This window comes from Clytia hemisphaerica, unplaced genomic scaffold (genome assembly GCF_902728285.1).
Source record: "Clytia hemisphaerica strain Z4C2 unplaced genomic scaffold, Clytia hemisphaerica genome assembly, whole genome shotgun sequence".
Classification (NCBI taxonomy): domain Eukaryota; kingdom Metazoa; phylum Cnidaria; class Hydrozoa; order Leptothecata; family Clytiidae; genus Clytia; species Clytia hemisphaerica.
In genome coordinates this window covers 451125-463801 of record NW_027103900.1, presented here as the reverse complement: position 1 = coordinate 463801, position 12677 = coordinate 451125, and positions in this window count along the sequence as shown.

Genomic DNA, 12677 nt, shown 5'->3' with positions numbered 1-12677 from the left:
TAATATTGTTATTACATTAAATTCCAATAAGTTCGATCTTTAATCTCTTCTACGCAAGAAAAAGTGATGCATTAGAATTTGCATCGTAATTCGGATGTTAGCTTGAATCAAAAGTTTTCTTTACCTCCAAATACTTTCCAATTGATTTTATTTGTATGAATTGAAAGCCACACAGACCATGCCGCTTATATAAAAAATAAGAGTCTGCTAAATTACGTGGGTTACGTGCGTGGGTTTGTGGGTTCGTGGGTTCGTGCCCTCGTGAGTGTTCGTGGGTTAAAATGTCTCGTGGGTTCGTGGGTTCGTGGGTCAAAATATCTCGTGGGTTCGTGGGTCCAAAAAAAGATCACGTGGGTTGAAAATGCTCGTGGGTCCGTGGGTCAAAATCGCTCGTGGGTCCAAATTTTCCCGTGGGTCCAAAATTTTCCGTTGGTCCGACAAAAAAGAACAATACTTTCAATTTTCTTACCTTGTGACGCCACCCTAAAACCCTAAAACACTTAATAATGATTCAATTATTTCTTTTGTAAATTTCTTTGCGATTCGCGTGTTTCGATATTTGAAACCCTTGCGCAATTTTACCGTCCGAAGTTGATAAAGAAGAATTGTTAATGTTATAACCAATAGACATGAATTTTTATAAATACCCAGGAAATGTTTTTATTTTAATAATTATAATGTGAGACCATTCTTTTAAAAATATCTTGTATTAATTGCGTGGTAGGAGGAACATGGTAAACCTTAAAGGGAAATAAAAATAAGATTCCTCATAGTGACATTAATTGGGCTATATATATACATCGTTTTTTTTAAGATCAGTGGTAGAAATATTGATATTAAAATCAGATCAGCTGGAGATGTTTCTTGACATTTTCCATTTCGCTCTTTCTTCTCATAAAAACTATTGACTAGTTAATTATAGGGTGAGAAGAACGAAGAACAATGAGGAAGTTTTTCAATTTTAAACTTTTACAATTTTTGCTTTACTATAGGTCGTAGATAGCGTTTTCGACTACTCTAAAAAATACCCGATGACCCATATGAATTTTTATTTTTATTTTTGGAAAATTATCGGAATTTTTGAACCCACGAGAAACTTTGGACCCACGAACCCACGAACCCACGAGTAATTTCAACCCACGTGATTTTTTTTTGGACCCATGAACCCACGGACCCACGAGATATTTTGACCCACGAACCCACGAACCCACGAGACATTTTAACCCACGAACACCCACGAGGGCACGAACCCACGAACCCACGATACGCACGTAACCCACGTAATTTAGCAGACTCAAAAAATAAATGGCTCCAAGTCCTACATGAAGATTCAACTCTAGCTTTTGACTATACATACCTTATTGGTTAATTCCCTGTATGTAATGTGAAGATCATTGGAAAAACTTTCTCTAAAAGCTTCCTTTTTCATTCAAGGAAATCCCTCAATTGCGGTAGTAGTTTTTTACTGCAACCGCGGTAAAATCATCGCTTTTACATTTTACATTAACCGCAAAAGCAGTTTTGAACCTTCAAAGCCGTTTTTTGACAAATAAACAGGCGCAATTGCATTATGGGTATGAAATCCTGAAAAATACAAATATTATTTTGGGAATGGATTTCTAGCAAGTATTTGATCAATTGAATCACGGTTCAGCACCCGAATTGCAATTTTACAGTTTCAGTAAGTTGTGAACAAGGGGTCAATGTTTGTAGGTTTTAAGGTGTATTAGTGTAGGTTTTAAGGTGTAATTTGATTTAACGTACAGTTTTGAAAATATTTAGGTACCGATGATCTAATTGTAGCTAGTAACTTTGAGTAAATTTGAGACTATTTTATAATAATTTATTCAAGAAAACTATTTTGTAGCTTTTAAGGGTAAATCGTGAAAATTGCATTTTTTCACCAAGCAATAAAAATTTTCTTAGCAGCTTTTACAAAATACAATACCCAGGGAAGAAATTCATAGGCAGCCTAGACTTACCAGAAAAGTTTCAGCCCTTACTTTTTTCTCTATCAGGATAAAGGGGGTATCTTTTTTGTTGTAGGTTTTAAGGGGTATCCACTGGAAGTTGATCATATCTTTTCAACGCACAGACGAAATATTTTTTCCGTAGAACCGATTCTTTTAATAAATACAATTTTCTTTCTTCTCCTCGTACGATTTGATGTTTGTTTATCTTTGTCGACCAGCACCATATGCACCCGTTATAAGCCTTTATAAGCTAACAAGGATTGAATTGAGAGAATTCTCTGGCTGTAGAACGATGGCTTCTTTAATGGGTATAATTTGAAATGATTGGTTTAAAAAAATTTTGTCAAATGGAAAAATTTCTAAAGTCTCCGCTACTGACTACCCAGAATGGGGAAATTTCTTGAACATGTAGAATTACGGTTCCCGAATGGAAAAATCTACCCAATTATCTTTCGTTATTATAACCTAATGTCTCGCTTTTCAGTGCTTCCTGTTCGAGTACAACCTTCCCCGTCAGGGCTGAAAATGATTTAAAGCCTGAAGAATATTTCAGATTTCGCTCGGCATAACTTGCGTGAAACTTAGACATTCTTCGTCTTCCCGATGAGAAAGAGTCGTTCCAAATGGGCAGGAAAAATTCCGAAAAACATGTTATTATTGATTTTTTCCTTATTAGATCTCACGATAAAAACTTTAAAGCCATTTGAATTTACTTCCTTTTTTTCAAATTATGTTTGAAAGTAGTCACAGTTTGAGAAATAGAATTTAGTGTGAAGCAAGAAGCGGGTTTAAAATTCAGTCTTCTTTCTCATAAGGATTTATACAGTGAGTATAACACGTTACAACATTTAAACGTTCGAAATGCCTCCCCCTTTACTTTGATATAAGGTTTTATTGCTACAATGTATAATGAAGTTCGTTACACATATTACAAAATATCCTTTTCATCTTGATTTAGTTCCCTCGTTGAACCCTTATAATTTCCTCCATCTCTCTCTTTTTGAAAAGAAAGTTTCGCAATGTGTAAAGTTAATAGGAGGAAGGAGATGTCTTTTTGTCCGGAAGCCGAATTCACAATGTCTTGCCAAGAGGATGGGTGTTTTTATTGGCGAATGATATCGAAATGTTATTCTTGTTTGACTAAGGTCGAAAAGGTTATACGGGGCAGGAAACGGAAGAAAATGTGTTGCGAAACATATGGATCGATTAAATTTGGAGAAACTGGATGAACCTTCAAAATTAACGGAAACGTATCATTTCACCATAAATTAAAAAATAGCTTTCGATTTAGCGGGTTTCTTGATCGTTTTCTAGTCTGGATCTCATGCATCTACGAAACTTCAGGTAGAAAAGTACAAAATATCTAGAGGAGCATGAATCTGTGTGAGGATGTAAGAGTACATATTTACTTGACTTTTGTTTAAAAATCAAAAGAATTTCTTAAGTCACTCATAGAAATTTAGTAGAAATATTGCTAGTTGATGGTAAGTTCCGATGTTACTGATAAAGATTTTCAAACCTGTTAATCATTCAAAAAACCTTGAAAGTTACGAAAAACCAACCGACTCAACAAAAGCTGGTACTGGGTTTCTCCCACAAAAAAAGTGTCCTCGAAAAAAATAGTTTCACTGTCGCTGGAATTGTGACGTGGTAAACAAAACATGAATGATTCAACACCAATTTTGGGCAAGATATAATTTCGATCGAGAACTTCAATCGTCAAAGTTATTTCAATCGCCAAACCACGCATGAAAAGCCTACAAAGGAATGAGGACCTTGGTCTCAAATGCATCATATACACATCTCGCAAAGATTCCTTTGGTTGATTAGAAAGATTTTTCCCTGAACACAGAATTGAGGAAGTGAAAGCTTTCTGAGACAGCAAATAACAAAATGCAAACTAATGTATAAGCTTTCACAATCTTCTAGCTGAAATTAACCCCGTATAAAGTATAACATCACCCCTGTATCACAGACCCGGGTGAAGCCAAGGTCAAATTGGGGTTACCAAGCTGTAAACTGCACTGTAATTTTATCCCAATCGGAAATTGAGTGAAAAAATTGCATTTCAATATCACCCGCATTGATATTTTTGAGCTTTTAATAACATTTGGTTTTTCATAATAACTTTTTTATCCTAGTGTGCATTTCCCCGTAAAGGTATGTGGTTAGGGGTCCAAAAGACCTTTTAAAGATTTTAAGTTTTAATGGCAGAATCACTATTTCTCTCTGGATATTGCAAAAAGATCATCATCATTAGAGACTCGTAATTACATACTCTTGTATACTCTTTCTGCCGAAACAGGAACCACAGAATATTGATTTGATATCCGCTTAAAATTAAAGTCAACGTTTGAAACACGCAAAAAGCAAATTAAAATTGACCACTGAATTTTATTCTCGGTTTATGGTTCTTTCTTCGTTAATACCGAGTTTATGTATCTGTGTTTTTCAGCGACGGAGACGGTAGGGTTCTAATTTGACTAGATCATGACCAACTGAGGACGACGGTAAATCAGCGGTTTTACCGTCCTCGATTTTGCGTGTCAGAACTGCGGGTTATTCCAAATCGCTTCAGTCACTTTACCATCCTCAAAAGTGCAAATACATAAACTCGCTAATAACATATCTAGGGATTCCATCACTGAGCTTTATATCAACACTGAAAAAAACTCTCAATCCCGGCCAACCAAAATCTTTGATCGGAATTGTTTTGAAAGTGGTACCCTAATGGTAGCCACTGACCTTTAAATAAACTGGACCAAGTTTTTCAATCCCAGCCAACCGAAACCTTTTGTACTAAAGTTCCTCCGGTCGCACCCAAGCACCCTCCTAACACCCAATTGCGCCTTCCACGCTCCACTGAACAGCAACTTAACAATTGCTGTCCAGCCCCCAATTATTTCGGCAGCAATCAGGGCGCACCGGCTCAGGACCGAGGGTTGTAAGTATATTCTATTTATAGGCAGTATTAGATTTCTCACGTTGTTAAATTAAATGACTCCAAGGAGAATGGCAAATGTTTTTAATATAACAATAGCGTTCAGTTTGAGGTCGTTGTTGTTATTTTCTGCCCGCGCAGTTTGATTATTAGCCCGAGAGTGTCATTATTATCCATATCGGACATTCAAACAACGTTTTTTTTCTAGCGTCAGCTAAGTCTTTTCGCTTCAATGCAATGACTTCAACAAGTTTTGAGTACCCTTGCGAGCGGGCCGCAAATGACCAAAAAGTGTTTTTTTCTGACGTCGGTTTAGTCTTACCGCTTCAATACAACGACTTCAATAAAGTTCCGAGCGGGCCGCAAACGAGGTTATCGTCCTATAACCAGGGCGGTTAATGATATTTCAGCCCTCTAAAGCCTGGCGCTTTAGTTTTTTCAGCGCGGGTATGACTATTTGAGTCATCTTTCAATACCACCCGCCGTTCGAATCTTTAATGGCTTACTTAATGACCGCTATATGGATAATAATGTTCAATGTGTGAGGATTTCAAATGTTATTGTTGACAGCTCCAATTTCTCTCACTGAGACGAATAATTGGAAGATTGATTTTCTAGTGAATAGGACCTTACATTGAGACGAATAATTGGAAGATTGATTTTCTAGTGAATAGGACCTTACATTGTCTGTGATACGGGGTCGGACTTCTCAAAAATATAACTTGGAAATACAATGGCAATCTCGTTAGCTAAGAGCTTATACATGATTCACCTGTTGCGTAACCCATGATTCGCTCGGAATTGTTTTAGAACACATGAAAACTTCAAGGCTATATAAATTAAGAAGATTTCATAGACATTTTAAGCCTTTCAAAACTGTAGAACAAGTAATTTCTTTGGGAATTGCAGCAAAATACCCACAATTACTGAGAATAAAAACATTTTCTGATCACTTCCAGGCTTAAACCCTAAAAAAAAAACGGATTTATACAAAAGCAAATTTTGTGCATTTACCTTGGAGTCTTTAAATTCAAAAACTGGATTACGAAAAAAAGGGAGTTATTTATAGAGAGATGATGACTTTTTTGAGCACGTTTTTGTTTACGTTTGTTGAAATGTTTCAAAACGAGTTGACAAATTCTGTCAAAGTGATGACTCTGTTTACTTGTCTCCCTGCTGGTTCAATTTATCATAAATCTATTTCACCTGTCAAAAGTATTGAATAAACTATTATACTTACAAGATTTTATAGGTTTTTGAGTCACGATTTTTTGACATTTATCCTATTTTGTCATTTCAGTGATTGAAACCCCGTCGGACTTAAGTATTGATCTAATCTGGGAAAGAATTTTTTTGTGAAAGAAATTGATTTTTTAATCTGGGAAAAATTTTGTTTGTTCGGATTTCATTAATGTATGTTTATGATCAGATAAATGATCAAAAAGTTTAAAAATATCTGGTTGTTTACGTTTTTGTACCCCAGGGTCTTATTTCCATACTCAGCTTGACATTGTTAAAATGGACCCGAATTTATCATTCCATACATAAAACACAATGAGATACACGTTTTTATAAGGAACCTTAACTTGACACTGAGCCTGGAGTTCCTTAATGTTTTCCAGAGAATTTCAGCCTCGGAGTTCCTTATCGAGCTTCTCATTTATTTAGCTCCTGATTGGATATGCTAAGTATGTAACTTATGTATAAGTAAAACAATGGACTACATTCTCAGCCTGACCAATTCCTTAACAATTCTTTATTTTTGGGACCATTTTCAGTTCCTTGTATACCTGCAGACTCTAAAACACCTAATTTCTTAGGGATATACACAAAAATACCTTCGAACATTCTTGTAAAAAAACGCGTGTATCATAGCAAATACAAAATTTACAATGAGCTATATTTTCAAGCTCTAATCCTGCTTATAAGCGAACTAAAGTTTATTCTATCCTATTTCCTAATATAAATATATAAGAATCAGAATCGATCATGCTTTTAAAAGTAAATCTAAAAATAATCGACTGGTTATTTTAGGTTCCATTATTTATGGTATACAAAAACCAGGTATGTGCGTCCTCGGTCTCTTCTATTTGCTCAGCGCAAATGGCTGGTTCAGTTTCCATGGTAAATTTACTAAATGCTGAAGTCTTATCTAAAAATACCCCAGGATTCACCCTTCTAAAACCGTCCTAATTAAGTAAACAAAAGTTTTGAAATTTACTTTTTGAGTCTTTTACTTTCCCAGTAATCCTAGATGCTTTGAGACTTTAACAAGATAATAATGATGCAGCTAAGCTTGAAAGTAGCTTTATGATAACTTTCAGTGGGTTTTGCAAAAGATGCTCGCCACTTTCTTTCTTATAATGTTAAAGCAGAATCTCACGTTATCTGATATTCCAATGGTGGATTGGCGGCCTTCCACGCTTAAATCTCTAAAGGAGCGGGCCAATTACCCATCGGAGAGGAATGATAGTCGGCCTTTGATGTGCCACATCCCCAGTCGGGTTTGGCTACCCTTGCGCGTATAGGTGAAAATATTTCAGTTAGACCCGCCAATCCCCGAAAATGAGGGCTGGGTTACCAGACCTCCTGCTGCAAAATCCTTGACGCGGTCTTGCAAAATTCCAAATATCTAAACCTTCCAGATGTTGAAAATTTTCCCAACCTTCAGAGTTTTAGCGCGTCGGATGAAAATTTCTGCATCTGGGTGCCAGATAAAATCTCACGTGTCTTTGCCCGACTTTCAATTTTCAAAGAGTCAGGATAGGATAAGTGAGGATTCGGTTCAGGATTGCAGATTAGGCAAATTTTTTACTTTGAAATGACGAAAACTAAGACAAGATTACATTCAGACCACTTTTTTGCGAAAAATACCGGACAGGTGAATTTAGTTATAGCGAGAAAGACAGGCAACCCAATTAAAAACAGTGAAGTAATTTTAATGACATTATACATGATTATAAAGTTCATACATTACGTGACCTAGCCGGAAATCTAATTACATGATTAGACAGGCTATAAAATACAACATCTTTTTATGGTTAACTAAAGAAACAACTATTAAGCAATATAAATGGTGTAGCAAAAAATGCTATTTCTGCAGGTGCTTATAAAGAAGCTAGCCGCGTTGCCCTAATTCCAGGACATACTTTTTACACGTACAAAGGAATCTCTTTAGCTCGAATGCCTGATTAACTCGAACAAGTTTAAAGGTCCCTTCGACTGCCAGTGCCTTATAAACCTTACTTCAAAACTCGAACTTTCTAACTCGAACAATGTATTCTCCGTGCGTGTTCGAGTTATGGAGACTATCCACTGTACATCGTACATCGTCTAAAAATAAGAACAATGCTAAGAAATTGGAATTGCTTGATTGCAATTAATTTAAGGATCAGAGTTAAAACGGGTATAAGCTTAATACAAAAAAAAATTTGAGGCTGAAAGTGTCAAAAAATAGCCATGCCTTATAAAAAATTTATCTTTTTCTTATATAAAAAGAAAGATTGAAAATAGCAGGAAGGTGTAGCCCAGGTAGCCCATGTGAAAATTTCAATTTAAATCCAATTTTCAATGTGTTTATCATGTAAAGAAAGTTGATTAGACATGTAACGAGATAAAAATTAAAGAAGCAAAAAGCACGCGTAAATTTTCAACTCCTCCCTTTCACTAAAAGATGATGATCAAATCTATTTTCGTTGATCTTAAGTATATTAAAATTCCAGTTTTCGACGCAGTATACTCTCAGGTGCCTAAATAGCGAGCTAAAAACATTGTGTCTTATTCTGCAGAGGGGGTGGTTAGTTTTTGAATTGTGTAGATCCTGACTGACTGAGGACGGATCAATCGAGCAATAATATTGTACATGGCGGTTTAGCGATTCAAGGAAAATCTGGCTAAGAGCGAGGCATAGACATTGAAATTTTAAAAGATTGAACTGGGAGGACAAAGCAATTTATCGACATTAAACTTATCTAAAATCATTAATGAACGGCATTTTCGTGAGATAACAATCAATTTTCGACAGTTATATTAAAGAGATAATTTGAAGCAATTTCATCAAGGCGCCTTAAAACATGTTTTATCTGGTGACTAATCTAATTAGTGAAAATGCTTTCAAAACTTGAAAATGATAAACAATTTCATGATTGGAATTTATGCAAAGAACAAAATTATAAATACACTTTCTATATAGAACGTCAAAACTTTTGGGGCCATTAGGTGTTTTTTTTACTTTTTGGGTTTAATTCAAGCCTAAAAATGTTGTTAAGATGTGCTCATTTCCGGTATTCTGCTGTGCATTTTGTGAATATCTCCCTGGGAAGGAAGGTTGATGCTCTTTAAAATGTTCCTAAATAAGCTCTTATTTTCAGTACGGGTGTTTTTATAAGAACATTCAAAATTTTTGAAGCCTTCAGATGTTCTTAACTTTTTCATTTTTGTGTCTAAAAATGTTCTAACATGTTCTCATTTTTACCATTTTGAGAGTGTTTTTGGTAATTTTCTAAAAAATTAGGTGTTTTAGAGTCCAGAAAGCCTTAAAATGTCTTTAACTTGTTGTTAATAAACCTTATGCTCTAATATAGTTTGTTCTTATAAGAAACGTGTAATTTTTGAATATTGTTAAATATTTTGCCTCTAAAGCCTTAAAAAAAATACTAAAAGTGCCTGAATTTCGGCGGATTCAAAACATAACACCTTGTTATACACATATTTATGTCAAAGCAACTTTATGAACAACAAGTACGAGACAGGGTTATATCATTCTTTAAAAAAAGACAATCAAAATTAATTGAGAGTGTGAAAATGTAAGTTTACAGGATAAGAAAATGGTTTTGTTAATGAGAGAAGGGTGCAGAAGGGTGGAAAGTTTTACCACCCCATTCAGAGATGTGCTTTTAAAAAGTTTCAATTCTAAGAACATACATAAGGCTCCGTGACTTAATGCTCCGTGATTGGGCTTATTGGGGTTTAATCAGATGAAGTTAAATTGTGCTGAAATTTAATCAAAAAAATCGATTTTCATCGGTTTTTATTTTGAACTTTCTTATAAAAGAATCCTAGTAACTTTATTTGGAATACATACAGTAAATGAAAAAATCCCCTCCCAAATAGCGTGTTATTCGGGTACACCTGGAAATTAGTGGAAAGAAAAGACCGCTTTCATAAAGGAGAAGAAGGTGGTTTTTATTGCCTGCTTTTAGATGAATGTAGGACTACCAAAAATGGCTACCCGTTTTTTTATAAGAACAAACTATATAGAATGGGCATTTTCCCCCACCCCGAACCTAACCAAAGTTGAAGAACCTTGTATTTCTGACTTCGTTCTGATCATTTTTATTGTTATCGTTTAATGCGGCACCCAAAGGCCATCGGACCTCTATCGAAATAATGAATAACAGCAGGCATATCTCTTTCATTTTTAGATGCTATTACCCCCTATAGTGCCTTAAATGTTTTCCGGGTCAATCAATAATCGGAAAAAAGAGCTGGCGCCGAATGGCCGGTAAGGCCGGAAGTGTCCTGGTCGTAAATTGGCGGGTTTCTTTTCATTTTGTTTCGGATGCTATGGCCCCCCATGGTGACGGAATGCTTTTCGTGCACGGTGCAAAGGGAAATGAAAGTTGAATGGTGAACATTTTTTATGAATGTTGTGAATGATGAATAACAATTGCTTCATAATTTATTGGGAATCTTTTGATTGCCCAATGTGTTCTATGCAATAAACTGAACCACCATTGAGCATACCACATAAATTATGCATAAACAGAAGAGTGAAGAGTGCTGCATAATTATGAAATACGAAATAGCATGTACTTCGTTTGATTCATAAGAAGATCAATGGATATCGACAAGAGCGATTTGGAGCGAGAAAGAAAGGGGGAGAGGAGAGAAAAAAAAAGCTGAGAAAAGCTAAAAAAGAATTTTGATTGTTATACTATGTATTGCGAAAGCAAAACACGGTGAGGGAAAAAAGAGCTTCTCGTTTAGATTCAGTTCAGAGGAAACGCGTTATTGCACAAGAACTTCTCTTATCAGAGCTTTTTATAAACATACAGCAACAAAAGGCGATTTTGAAGAGAGAGTGGAAACCAGGTCATAAAAGTATTGCAGTTACCGATTGTGCAATACCAAATCTTTCTAATTAAAAACTTTTTTTAAAGACATTTCTTTTGTTTGATTTGATTGTTGAACAAAGGGGTGAAATAAAGAGAAATAGAGAAAAAAATCGTCGCGGCTGGCTGATATCTAGAAAAGAGAGAGAAAATTCAATGAACAAAATTAGTATTGACTTTCATCTCGATAAAAGAAAGCGGGTTTTTTTGAGAGCGGTGTGTGAAGGATTTTTTGTTGAGAAATTTCGCACCACCAAAAAAAATCTCATAACATTCATAACGAGCACATGGAATTAGTATGAACTTGATATAGACAAGATACAAATGTGAAGATCTGATTTTATTTTGGTTGAACCATATTCAAAGACAGTATTTTTTATGAAGAACTCTGATGCTACCACGACACAGACCTATAAACGTATGTTGAAGAAAGGTTGCTTGAGAGCCTTGTTTCAGAAAAGAACCAAAACACAAAACTCGACGAATTCGACCGGTTTATCACGGGGTAAAATGCGTGAACGTGATTTAACCTCACGTTTATCACAGATCAAATGTAACCACGACCAAACACTGATGCGTTCATATAGCCTGGATTTCACACCGACTAAACGGACAGAGGCTGGTGAAAAAGTCTATATAATGTACGTTGCTTTTATTTTGAAAGGCAAATATATATTAGCAGTACAAAGAAAAACTAAAAAATTTAATACGTCGACTTTTCAAGCTATTCTTTGGGAAGCTAACGAAGTTAAAGAAGAAGTTGAAAGTTTATCAAACTCAAGACAAGAATTATTGACAGTCTCTATGAATGATGATATTGTATGGTCAAACCAAACATTTGATTTACACTTTACGGAGATTCATCAGGTACATGTTTCTGATGGACATAAACTGACCATAGTTGGATGTACAGGAAAGAACAGTCAGATAATACAACAATTTAATTTCATCACGAAAACGAACTCAGATAAAGGACCGATTAGGATGAAGAGTGAATTCGTTTTATCCTTAACGTCAAAAAAGATGTCAATCAAAAAGAAAACATCAATACCTGTCTTGGGAACGTTAGATATCCCGGAAGACTGTCATGCTAACGTCGTCACGTTAACGTGCGAGAGCGGTGTTACGTCATTCGTGTATCAAATCACGTCGTTCACGCAAACACGGTGGATCGTATGCTTGTATAACGGGAACGCTAGAAAGACAACGCAACAGTTTCATTATTACGAGCTTACGTCGAATATTGTACGTGGTGCTATTTCGTCGGCATGCTTACTGAATAATAAATCAAAACTCGTTTTGGTGACCACAGCTTTCCAACTTTTAACTCTAGACATTGAAAAGAATGGGTTATCTCTGAGAAGCATACGCTTATTGAGTGATCAGAACTTGATGTTTGAATCTGATTACCAGAATATATTTCTTCAAAAATTGAACTATAAATGCTTGGAAACAGATGAAAATAAGGAGCTTGTTATCGCATGTTCCACTGCTGGTCGTTTATTTTTCATACCGGAATGTATAAACTCTTTTAACACCGAGATCCATTCTTTTGACGTAGCATCCGTACTGGATATTGGTGACGATCAACAATTCTACGTGCAGCAATTCACGTCTTGTGATTACACCAAACAGTGCGTGCTGACGTGT